The 12,250-nt window shown below is 35.5% G+C and overlaps 1 pseudogene; it reads left to right on the top strand.

Moving 5' to 3' along the window:
* Positions 1 to 7,514: 7,514 nt before the first annotated feature.
* Positions 7,515 to 12,250, top strand: LOC122135217 (annotated as a pseudogene).

The following is a 12,250-nucleotide window of genomic DNA, read 5'->3' as shown; positions in this document are numbered from 1 at the left end:
GTTGGGTGTGTGCTTGTATGTAAAAAGATATTGAGAAAGTCAGTCATTTGCTTCATTGTTGAAAGCAGCAAAGCCAGTTTGATGACATTCAAAATAGTTGTGGATGAACTAGAATTTAGAGAATGTGTACATGTCGTCAGACCAGAGAGAGATACTTGTGTAGCTCTTGCTTGGATTAAATGTATTCAGGTAGTTGATCTGACATATCAGGCAATGACAGAAGTGTCCTCTTGCAGTGTGACATGCTTAAATGACATTTTGAAAATGTAATATTTTCTAATTCTCGTATAATTCTTAATTACTTTTAAACAGGAATTTTTTACTCTATTATACTTAAGTAATTAAGGACACACACACATATATATATATATATATATATATATATATATATATATATATATATATAGGTCAAAATTTACTGGTATTACTATACTTGTGGGCACCACACCAACCTTATACCTAAACCTACCCCTCACAGGAAACCTTCAGCATTTTTAGATTAAAAAAAAAAAACACCATCTAGTGTTTTTAAGCCATTTGAATTACAGGGACACAGAAAGTGACACATAAACCACCTTCACATTGTAATATCTATGTCATACCCATGTCATTATATAAATTTATGTCCTCATAAACCACACACACACACACACACACCACACACACACACACACACACACATATATATATATATATATATATACACACACACATGCACACATATATATATATATATATATATATATATATATATATATATATATATATATATATATATATATATATATATATATATAAACTAATCTAATCATTTATTAATCAAAAACTTTTACATTGAAAAAGGTACTTGGAAGGAAAGTCTTCCATCTAGTGGCTGTTTCGTTAAATTGCAGTCTTTGACCTTTCCCTGTTTTATTTTAGTGAAAAATGTTCTATTAAAAGTACAATTTCCTTTATATTCCTATATTTTAAGAGAAATATCCTTTATTTCCTGTATAAGTTTCCTTTATATAACTTTGTAATCTTACCGGAAAAGGTTAGATTCTCTGTATTCTAATTCTTATTCTTTTAAAGTTTTGTGCTGTTTCACTTTTTTAGATTTATTGAAAATGTATTAATGTGTTTATGTCTACATATGTCAGCATACTGAGAGACCCTACAATGCCATTTGAAAACCACAGTTTGTCCATCGCTGCCTTATATTGTGTTTCATTTTTAACAGCATGCAACAAGGTGCTTCAACACATAACATAGCTCTCACACTCTTATCAACAGTATGAAGGGAATGTGCATACTGCTTTTAGTCTCTTTTTACTGATCTATTCACATGTGTTTTAGTGTTTATCTGCATTGTATTTGTTTAGTAAATTAAACCTAAATTTATGTCAGAGTATAGTTTTATATGTAAAGAGACTGGTGTTGGCATGTTGTAACATGCCATGTTTTACCACTTAGAAGTTAGAACATACATGACCACCAAACAATTAGTATGAGTACTTTTAGGTAAAAAATAAATAAATAAACATTTCTCTTCTGGTTTATAATCTGATTTGCTATCATGTTAATGCATTTTTAATGACTTGAACTGGCATCACCTGAATCACCTCCTCTTGTTCTCTTGTGAATCAGATTTTCTTTTCTTTTTTTCTTTTTTTTGCTCAAAATGTAACTAAAAATGTGCAAATCTTCAAATGTCATATCTGAGCAGATTGTAAGAGTTGTAACCACTGGTCTTTCCACAAAACTTTCCACACATAGATTGAACAAAAAACAGTCTGTTATGGGTTTTTTCTTTTATCCTCTTTTTAAATTAAAATGCTTAAAATAAAATTAGTTTGAAGAGTTTTACGTTCATTTACACAGTTTAGCAGATCATAATTTAAGTATGATATACATATAGCGCAGAAAACACTGAGTTGCAATCGTAAAAGCAAAAAGTGTTACAGCCATCCTAGTCCATATTTTGGAAATGGTCTTAAAGTTGCAGTGAAAGTAATGACAGATAATTTCTTCTGCATTGTGACATCCATCCGAGTGAAACAGATTATTAAAAATGAATAAGTGTAGGGTGGGGAACTTCAGTTATTGACTGAATTTTGAGATGTGGGCATTTCACTTAAAAGTGGAGAGAGATGAACCCATGCTTCCAGGGCCGGGTTTAAATGGACTTAATGATTGGAGTTTAACAATTGTAGAAATCCTGTATATGTCAGGATTATGGCGGTTTAGGGTGATTCCAAGGGTCCAACAAAGGGAAAGGGGCCCAGAGTAATAAATATGCTTGAATAAATAAAATCAATATATTTTAATAATCAACTTTATGTTTAAAAATGTAACTATTTTTTTTTTTTAGTAAGTCTGCAGTTTCAATGTGATAAAACAAAGATACAAGCCACAATTAGAAGCACATAGACTATTATTTGCATGCACCTACAAAACATCCCAGTTCCGATTTAACAAGAAGTACTGGTGTGCTGGAGACTCCAGATCCTCGTGTGAAGTTCTGATGGACACAGATGGATTCACACAGGCCGCATACCAAACACGGGCTCAAATCATTGATAGAGTTTCTAGAGCTTTGGTTGTTTATATAGGAGATCTAAAGTTGGATGACAGTGGAATATACTGGGTCGCGATTGACAAAATTTATGCTAATATAAAGACAAGGATACAATTCACAGTAACAAAAGGTAAGACTTTATTTTCATCATGCGAAGTATGATTAAGCCAAACTGAAAGATCATTTGGGCAGTGTACCTGTAATTGTTCACATTTTAGTCTTGAAAATTGACTTTCACAGTAAGAAATATCAATTTCATTTCAGATGCTGTAATAAAACCAAAGGTTTGGCCTCTCAGTTCCCCAGAGATGACATGCTGGGGACAACCATCTGTGTTTCGCTGTAGAAGCGAGAGAGGAATGGATGTGCGGTACACTTAGTACAGAGCTGGACACCCAAACAACATTGTCCCACACCATTCCACTGATCTCCTTCTCCATTGTTCAAACATCACTGAAGACAGTCAGCTTTTCTTCTCTCCCTTTAATGATGTCTGCAGCCAGAACAGTGAATTTGTTTCTCTGCAACTACTTAAGCCTGCAGACAAGGACTGTATTTATCTCATCTCATCAAATGGCGAGTTTAACTTGTACATTGTTTAAGTTTTTTATTACATTGCATTCTGGAATTCTTGATTCTCATTGGTCATTTGCACCAAGCAGTGGTCAGTTAAGGTGCATTCAAGGACAATAACTATAACACATGATGAACTGAGCTATTTGATCTTAACTGAGCTATTTGTACTTAAGATTTTTAGCAATTAGTATTTAGCAATTAGCATGCACATGTCTATTAAGTCCACGAAACTAGGTGTCCAATTCATAATTTTAGCTTTCAGATGGGTGCTCGCAAGTGCCCCCTTTGTGGCTGCTATGCCCTCTAACACACTTCTGCCGAGCCCCCACTGAGATGAGCTCCACAGCAGACTTATAACCGACAGTCAAACAGCATTTTGTCATTTTGTTTTATTCTACTTCTTATTATATTGTTTTAAATAGAAATTTATTTAATACATTTTTGAATTTGACATAGATGAAAATGATGCCATTACAAAGGTAAAAAGAAAATACCCCTGTAAGTCACTTTAGTCACAAGTCACCTGGTATTAGGAAGGCAAATTTTTTATCAGAATTTTTTATTATTGATCAGAAGGCGCTCCTTATTTTTTTTTTTAATTAGGAGGACAAGTGCTCCTAAAAAAAGTAAGAGTAGAGCCATGTGTAACAGTATATTGATCCGTGCATTGGGTCTTAAAGAGACAGCAGCCTAAATAAACCTCCTGCTGTCTTTCATTATACAGTGAAGACTACCCAGTGTTATTTTACAGCTGAATAGATCATAGTTAGACCTAACTGAAAAAAAATATTAAAGTACTGTTAATTTAATTTGTATCTTGTTATTGTTTTTGTTTGTGCTATTGATTGTTATTAATTTATTTGTTCTTATTTTATTGTGTACTATTTTACTTAAATTCAGTTCTGAGTGCACGTGATTCTTGGGTGGGGAGGGAGCGTGGTTCCATGGGAAATAGTCCTGCCACCACAACTGGAAAAAGTCCTAGGAAATACTGCACACATTTAATAAAATTAGAAAAATGCCATTACAAAGGTAAAAAGAAAATGCCCCTGTCAATCGCTTTGAGTCAAATGTTAGGAAGGCTAATTTTTGATCAGAATTTTTTTATTATTGATCAGAAGTTGCTGCTATTTATGCTTTTTAATTAGGAGACAAGTGCTCCTGATTACAATAAGAAAAAAACTGCTCTTAAACTGGGTGTGTGGCAGGTATGGCTGTGGAATGGGGTTTGGCTGAGGACAAATTTTCAGTCAAAATATTTTTTTGCTTTAAGCCATGACCACGTTGTTGAGTTCACTGGAGTTTAAAAGGAGAAAATACTCAGCAGTGGTGTTGACATGAATTTCCACATTGTTTGTCTTAAAGCATATTAAAAACACCACATAGACATATAAACAACATTAAAAACTTGATTTTCACTGCAGGTTCCTTGAACAACTCATTCAAACCATTGACTATTCAGCCATGAAAATGTTGTACACATTTGTCAGAAACATCAGAATACAGTTTCAGTTATATCTTAATTTTCTGTTTGGGTATGCCCTTTCATTCGCAAATTGTATCTTTGGTAAAACATGTATTCACATAAAACCAGCTTCAATTTATAATATTAAATTATTGAAGAGTACTTTATTTACTCTGACTTCTGATTTCTGACTTCAGTGCAGTGCTGATTCTGCTGCCCCACATCTTTAAAGAGAAAGTTGAGAGCTTAATCACACTGGGAGAGGTATGGAACTATTTGTTAAACTCTCACTTTGTAATACTCTGATACATGTCCAGTTATGCAGTTCTGAAAGATGTTGCATTGTTTTACTGATAGATGTTTAACATTTTCTTTTCTTTTCACAGTGTGATGCTGATACCCCATACCCAACCATACAGTTGGTTGAAACTGACTGGAAAATGGCTTTCTCCAAGAGGGTTCAAGTCCTTGTCGAAGTGGATGGTGTGGAGGTGTGCAGAGGAATAGGAGTTGAAGAATTGATAATTGCAGCCTTCAGTGCTACCTATGTTTTCAGCTTGGCTTATCCATCCTACATGAAGAATACACTGACCTTCCTGCAGCATGCCATAGTAAAGATTACTGAGGTGGGTGGCAAGCCCCTTCCAATAACTGTCACCCGAATAATATCCTGTGCTAAAAAATGCCACAACTATATCGATGCACAAGGTGTAGAAGAAAACCTTCACCTTAATGAAACTAATTCAACATGTTGGTGTGGTTCACAACCATGAACCCAATTTCAGCATCACTTGTGGACTGAATAACTGTAAGTCATCTTTTACAATATATGAGTCTTTCAGGCGTCACATCTATCGAAAACATAGGAAGCTTGTTCTAACTCATGATGATATGGATGCTACTGAATACATGGACAATGACAATGATTTTGAAAACATGGACTGTCACATGGATCTGGAGAATACCAATGAGCTACACCCTAGGACAGATGAAATGCCTCCACCTAGTAGGAATGAGCTTTTGACAAACTTCAAAGAAAATCTCTTTAGTTTCATTCTTAAATGTAGAGAAAAAAAATCACATTCCACAGACCATCCAGCAGGAAATAGTGAATGACATCAATTTTTTATTTTGTTATTTTAAAGAGAATTACGAGCTCAAAACTGAAGCACATTCATCTGGCTTTATTAGTACGACAAACATTTGTAAAAAGCTGTGGTTTAGCAACAATCTTAAAACGAATGTCAGACGATCTTAAAAAACTTGAAAGTGAAGGGTTCGTGGTAACTTTAGGTGGGATTGAGCAGATAATTCATGCTGCTCTAGCAACATTTTCAGCAGACAATCTTCCAGCACATATGTTAGCTTACAATGTCATTTAACTCTGCTCGAGTTTGTCGCTATTGCATGGCAACCCACACAGAAATAAAAGAGAAATTCAAAGAGGGTGATTTTGCTTTAAGAACCCCAGAGGTACATCAGTACCATCCAACATGCACTGAAAACACAGAGGATAAAAGAATGTATGGTGTAAACTATTCTTCTTCATTTAATGAACTGTTTTGACGTGACACAGGCATTTCCGCCTGATATAATGCACGATTTGTTAGAGGGAGTCCTTCCTCTTATAATAAAATTAGTTCTGAGCTGGGCTAACAAAGAAAAACACATTACTATTCAAGAGTTAAATGATGAACTTCAGCAACTCTCCATTGGTCAAAATTACAAGAAAAACAAACCAGTGCAGTTGTCAGAGCGAACTTTACACAAATCTGGAATTGCTGGGTCTGCTTCACAAAAGTGGTTTTTGTTTAGGATTTTGCCATTTTTAATGGCAAACCGTATTCCTCCCAATAGTAAACATGGGAATGTTTTCCTGTTATGTCGTGAAATTGTTGACATTATAATTACCCCAAGAGTAAAAAGGGAAAACCTAGCAATGTTAGATACACTAGTTTCAGATACAGCTAAGTGATGTTTTTGGGGATGTTTTAACACCCAAGTGTCATTTTTTGACACACTACTCGAGACTAACATCAATGTTTGGACCTTTGCTTTTACTTTGGTGCATGGGTTTCGAGGCTAAGCATCAGTATTTTAAGACTGTTGCTAGCAGCTGTAGAAATTTCAATAACATTGCCAAATCCTTAAGTGAAAGGCACCAGATGAAACAATGCTGGGAATTTTCCCCGCCAAATATCCTTGATGAGTTTGAGATGGTAGTACGTAGGAGTATAGAGACTCCGTTGTCATCACTCCCATTAGACCTACAGAAAATTCTTACAAATATACATGGAAATGAAGATTTCGACATTCAGCGTGTTTCAAATGTGACTGTTGACAATGTGAAGTATGCTTTAAGAGATGTATTCATAGTTGACTTTGTCCATGCAGAGGAAATTCCTCTGTTTTTCCAAATTAAATACATTTTAAATGTCAATACTGTATGGTTTCTGTGTGGCAAGTTTTTAATACCGGTTTCGTTTGATTCACACTTCCATGCATTGCAGTAAAAGTTGACTTTGGAGTGTTATAAAACCAGTGCAAGAGATGGACTTTCAGGCCCTTGACACGTACTCTGCTGATGATAAATTGTTTGTGATCCTCAAGAATGTTTAAAAAGTTCAAATTAAAGAAAATTCTTACAAATATACATGGAAATGAAGATTTCGACATTCAGCGTGTTTCAAATGTGACTGTTGACAATGTGAAGTATGCTTTAAAAGATGTATTCATAGTTGACTATGTCCATGCAGAGGAAATTCTTCTATTTTTCCAAATTAAATACATTTTAAATGTCAATACTGTTTGGTTTCTGTGTGGCAAGTTTTTAATACCGGTGTCGTATGATTCACACTTCCATGCATACACAGTAAAAGTTGACTTTGGAGTGTTATAAAACCAGTGCAAGAGATGGACTTTCAGGCCCTTGACAGTGATATTGTTTTTGTAAATTGTTTGTGTTACTATTGTTTGTTTAATAAGTTTGAGTTAAATGTGTTGTAATGTGCTTTGGTGATGTTTGTGTTTGAGATAAAATGTTTTAAGGGTATAAAGTTACACTTAATGAAATGCGTACTGTTGGAAAAAGATTGCTTTGAGATTCTTGATGTTCAAAACTTTTTAGAAAATGTAGAATGCAGTAGAAAAGTTTACTTAAAATGAGGTCTAGTGCTGTTTTGAAAATTAAATTACTTAATGGTACATGTTTTATTACATGGTTTAAAAATGGTCAATGAAATGTGATGTACTGATTTTGAAAAAAAAAATTATTAAGCTTGTTCTTCCTGTTTACAATTTTATAAAACGTTTTAAGTCTAAACAACTGTTTTTGAAAAAATTGCGCAAAATATGTATCCTGTTATGACACTCTGATAGAGTTTAAAAAATCTCAGAATTTAATAGTGTAGTGCAATGTTTAATAAATATGATAAACAGCATTCTGGTCTTTTTAACGTGCTGTATGGAGTACAAATTTGCCATCAAAGGATACAAAAGGCTTGTCACTGGGGCAGTAACCTTAAAAGGACAAATCTGCAGCTTTGTTAAAGGTACATTATGGTACCATAGCACTATAAGGTACAATTTAGTACCTAGCATTGCGGAGATCCGATCTGGTGGAGCAGAGGAGAGGGGTACCTGGGACAGAGAATGACACAGACACAAGTAGTGCAGTACACTCAAAGTTCAAGCTTTATTATCTATTCTAGGGGTACAAATATATAGTCTAAAAGAAATTGTGTAAAATATGTGAAATATTGGGCAAAGCAGAATGGAGCAAAAGATAGCCATATAAGGCAACAGTATGTCTCATGACCAGTGGGTAATGTTGACACCCTAAAATACAAAAGGCACAGGATGTTCTAGAATCTCACAATGGCCACTTTAAGACAGAATGTCTTACTTATCGAACACTCCTGTGCCTTTCATACAGAAAGTTAAATACATAAAATCATTGCTTTATGAGGATATACGTTACACTCCATTATTTATAGATTCATTGCATATGGGTTATAACAAATAAATCGAAACTCTGGTTAGACTTGTCTTGTTAGTCAAAATATATTCTCTTATATATCAAAATAGGGAAAGATAGTTAGTCAAGAATTACACTTATACTTCTGATTCTGCATGCTCCTCAGGTTCCAACTGATAGGTGTACCTGTGGCTCAGTGGTAGAGAATTGCATTAGCAGCGCAAAAGGATTTGTGTTCAATTCCCAGGGAACACACTGGTAAAAAATGTATAGCCTGAATGCACTGTAATTCGGTTTGGATAAAGGGTCTGCTAAATGCATAGATAAATAAAAATAGGTATGAGCATAATCATCATATGTATTAGTATCTGTGCTTCTTGAGTACCCTTGTAGCAAATGAAAATATAACGCATCTGAAGCTGTAGTTAAATATTGTGCAGCAGTGTGTATTGTAATTTTATTGTTTTAAATGCTGCTTTGGTACTCGTTTTTGAGAAGAACCCAAGTAGAGGACGCATAGATACTTTCCACACACACATTTGTATATTGTTTGTAAAATGTTTTTAGAGTTATTTTATTATTGGAAATTGGAAAAGTTGCTGCTTAAGTTTTTATAATAGCAATTTGCATATACTCCAGAATGTTATGAAGAGTGATCAGATGAATTGCATAGTCCTTCTTTGCCATGAAAATTAACTTAATCCCAAAAAACCTTTCCACTGCATTTCATTGCTGTCATTAAAGGACCTGCTGAGATCATTTCAGTAATCATCTTGTTAACTCAGGTGATGAATGTTGATGAAGCACAAGGCTGGAGATTCATTATGTCAGCTGATTGGGTTAGAATGGCAGACTTGACATGTTAAAAGGAGGGTGATGCTTGAAATCATTGTTCTTCCATTGTTAACCATGGTGACCTGCAAAGAAACGTGTGCAGCCATCATTGCGTTGCATAAAAATAAAATGGCTTCACAGTCAAGGATATTGTGGCTACTAAGATTGCACCTAAATCAACAATTTATAGGTTCATCAAGAACTTCAAGGAAAGAGGTTCAGTTCTTGTAAAGAAGGCTTCAATGCATCCAAGAAAGTCCAGCAAGCGCCAGGATCGTCTCCTAAAGAGGATTCAGCTGCGGGATCGGAGTGCCACCAGTGCAGAGCTTGCTCAGGAATGGCAGCAGGCAGGTGTGAGTGCATCTGCACGCACAGTGAGGCCAAGACTTTTGGAAGATGGCCTGGTGTCAAGAAGGGCAGCAAAGAAGCCACTTCTCTCCAAAAAAAAACATCAGGGACAGATTGATCTTCTGCAGAAAGTATAGTGAATGGACTGCTGAGGACCCCTTTCCGATTGTTTGGGGCATCTGGAAAAAGGCTTGTCCGGAGAAGAAAAGGTGAGCGCTACCATCAGTCCTGTGTCATGCCAACAGTAAAGCATCCTGACACCATTCATGTGTGGGGTTGCTTCTCATCCAAGGGAGTGGGCTCACTCACAATTCTGCAGCCCAAAAACACAGCCATGAATAAAGAATGGTACCAAAACACCCTCCAACAGCAACTTCTTCCAACAACCCAACAACAGTTTGGTGAAGAACAATGCATTTTCCAGCACGGTGGAGCACCGTGCCATAAGGCAAAAGTGATAACTAAGTGGCTCGGGGACAAGAATGTTGAAATTTTGGGTCCATGGCCTGGAAACTCCCCAGATCTTAATCCCATTGAGAACTTGTGGTCAATCCTCAAGAGGCGGGTGGACAAACAAAAACCCACTAATTCTGACAAACTCCAAGAAGTTATTATGAAAGAATGGGTTGCTATCAGTCAGAATTTGGCCCAGAAGTTGATTGAGAGCATGCCCAGTCGAATTGCAGAGGTCCTGAAAAAGAAGGGCCAACACTGCAAATACTGACTCTTTGCATAAATGTCATGTAATTGTCGATAAAAGCCTTTGAAACGTATGAAGTGCTTGTAATTATATTTCAGTACATCACAGAAACAACTGAAACAAAGATCTAAAAGCAGTTTAGCAGCAAACTTTTTGAAAACTAATATTTATGTAATTCTCAAAACTTTTGGCCACGACTGTACATGTGTTCTTCATTTTTGGGTGATATCACTGATCTATAATAGATTTATAATAGTCGATCTACAATAGATTGGACACAAACCAGTTGACTTAAAAGCATCTAGATCAGTTACCTGTGAGTGGAACTCAGTTGCAAAAGCATGTACTGTCATTAAATATGTTAAGTACCCAACATTTGTAAATTCCTCTAAATTCTCTTTTAACGTTATCATTTTTTTAATATCTACCTTTTTAAAACATCTATTGTGAGTAGTTGAAATGGATCAACAAGCATAACAGCATCACTCATTGTTAATCTCTAATAATACTGAAACAATAAACACTGTTTCATTATTTGTATCAGCATGTGAAGATCACCAGTTCTAAAGCAATCAGTAATATCTTTTATAAAATACAGGAAAATCCTGTGGAAATCGTACAGATTTCTTTCATGGGAGATGTGAAGTAACTGGAAATTTATTTGGCGACACGTCTAAACCAGTTTGTGACAAAGGGTAAATGAAAGTCACTTCCTTTGTGGTGGATTAAGTGTTTTTTAAACCACGTGTAATTTAGATTGTTTACTGTGTTTGTTGAGTATTTGGTAAGAGGAGAATCGTTGCTTTCAGATACATGTTAGCGGGTAAGGAAACAACAAGAACATGCCGAAATCAGGGATGGGATGGCCGAGATCCTCTCTGTGAACGTATGTTAGTTCTTACATTTAAATGAAATATGATATTGAAGATTTATTCGTGAAATGTGAAATGTTCAGCACCTCCAGCCATAGAAAATGGGCAAGATGAGCCTTTGAATAGTTAGGATTATTTAAAAGCAGTCTCCTATAGATGTAACAAAGGACTAAATCTTATAGGACAATCAACACTTCATTGTTCTGAGGATGGAACCTTTAAACCAGATCCACCAAAATGTTTTGGTAAATCATGGTTAAAATAACAGTCATGAGATGAAGAAAAAAAATCTTGTGAGTTTCTTCCTTTTAATGAATATATTATTTAATGATCAATTCATTTCTTTTACAAAAACATTTTTTCTTTACAATTCCTAATGCAAATAGAATCGTTGGAAAATCACCCCCCTACAAACTAGGTAACTTTATAGAATAGAAATTTGAAGATGGCTAAACACTGAAAGGAGATGCTTATATTGTGTCTAGAGCAAATGGATGGAGCCCTGAACCACCACAATGCATTGGTAAGACTGAAATTTTTTATTTTATTAATGTATGACTGCATTCTGTTAAGAACCAGTTCACCCAAAATGAAAGTTGTCATATACTTACTTTTGTTGAGGAATTCTTAGTGAGCTATAGTGAGTCTAGCTAACCATCAAAACACACAGTGTTCGGAGTAGAAGGCACATGGATGGAGGACTGGAGGCTCACCCTGCCGCTGCGATAACACAGCTCCTACCCTGGTGGTGGAGGTGTCAACTTCAATGATGAATGGTTTTTTGGGATCTGGATGGATGAGGGTAGGAGTGGAGCAAAAGGTCTCTTTTAGATTGTGGAATGCTTTGGTGGCTGCAGTGTTCCAGGAGAGAGACCTTGGTTGGCTGCAAAGCAAAAAGGCAAGTCGAGCACAGATTTGA

This window comes from Cyprinus carpio, chromosome A23, assembly GCF_018340385.1.
Source record: "Cyprinus carpio isolate SPL01 chromosome A23, ASM1834038v1, whole genome shotgun sequence".
In the NCBI taxonomy this organism is placed as follows: Eukaryota; Metazoa; Chordata; class Actinopteri; order Cypriniformes; family Cyprinidae; genus Cyprinus; species Cyprinus carpio.
This window is presented reverse-complemented; position numbering and strand designations above follow the sequence as displayed.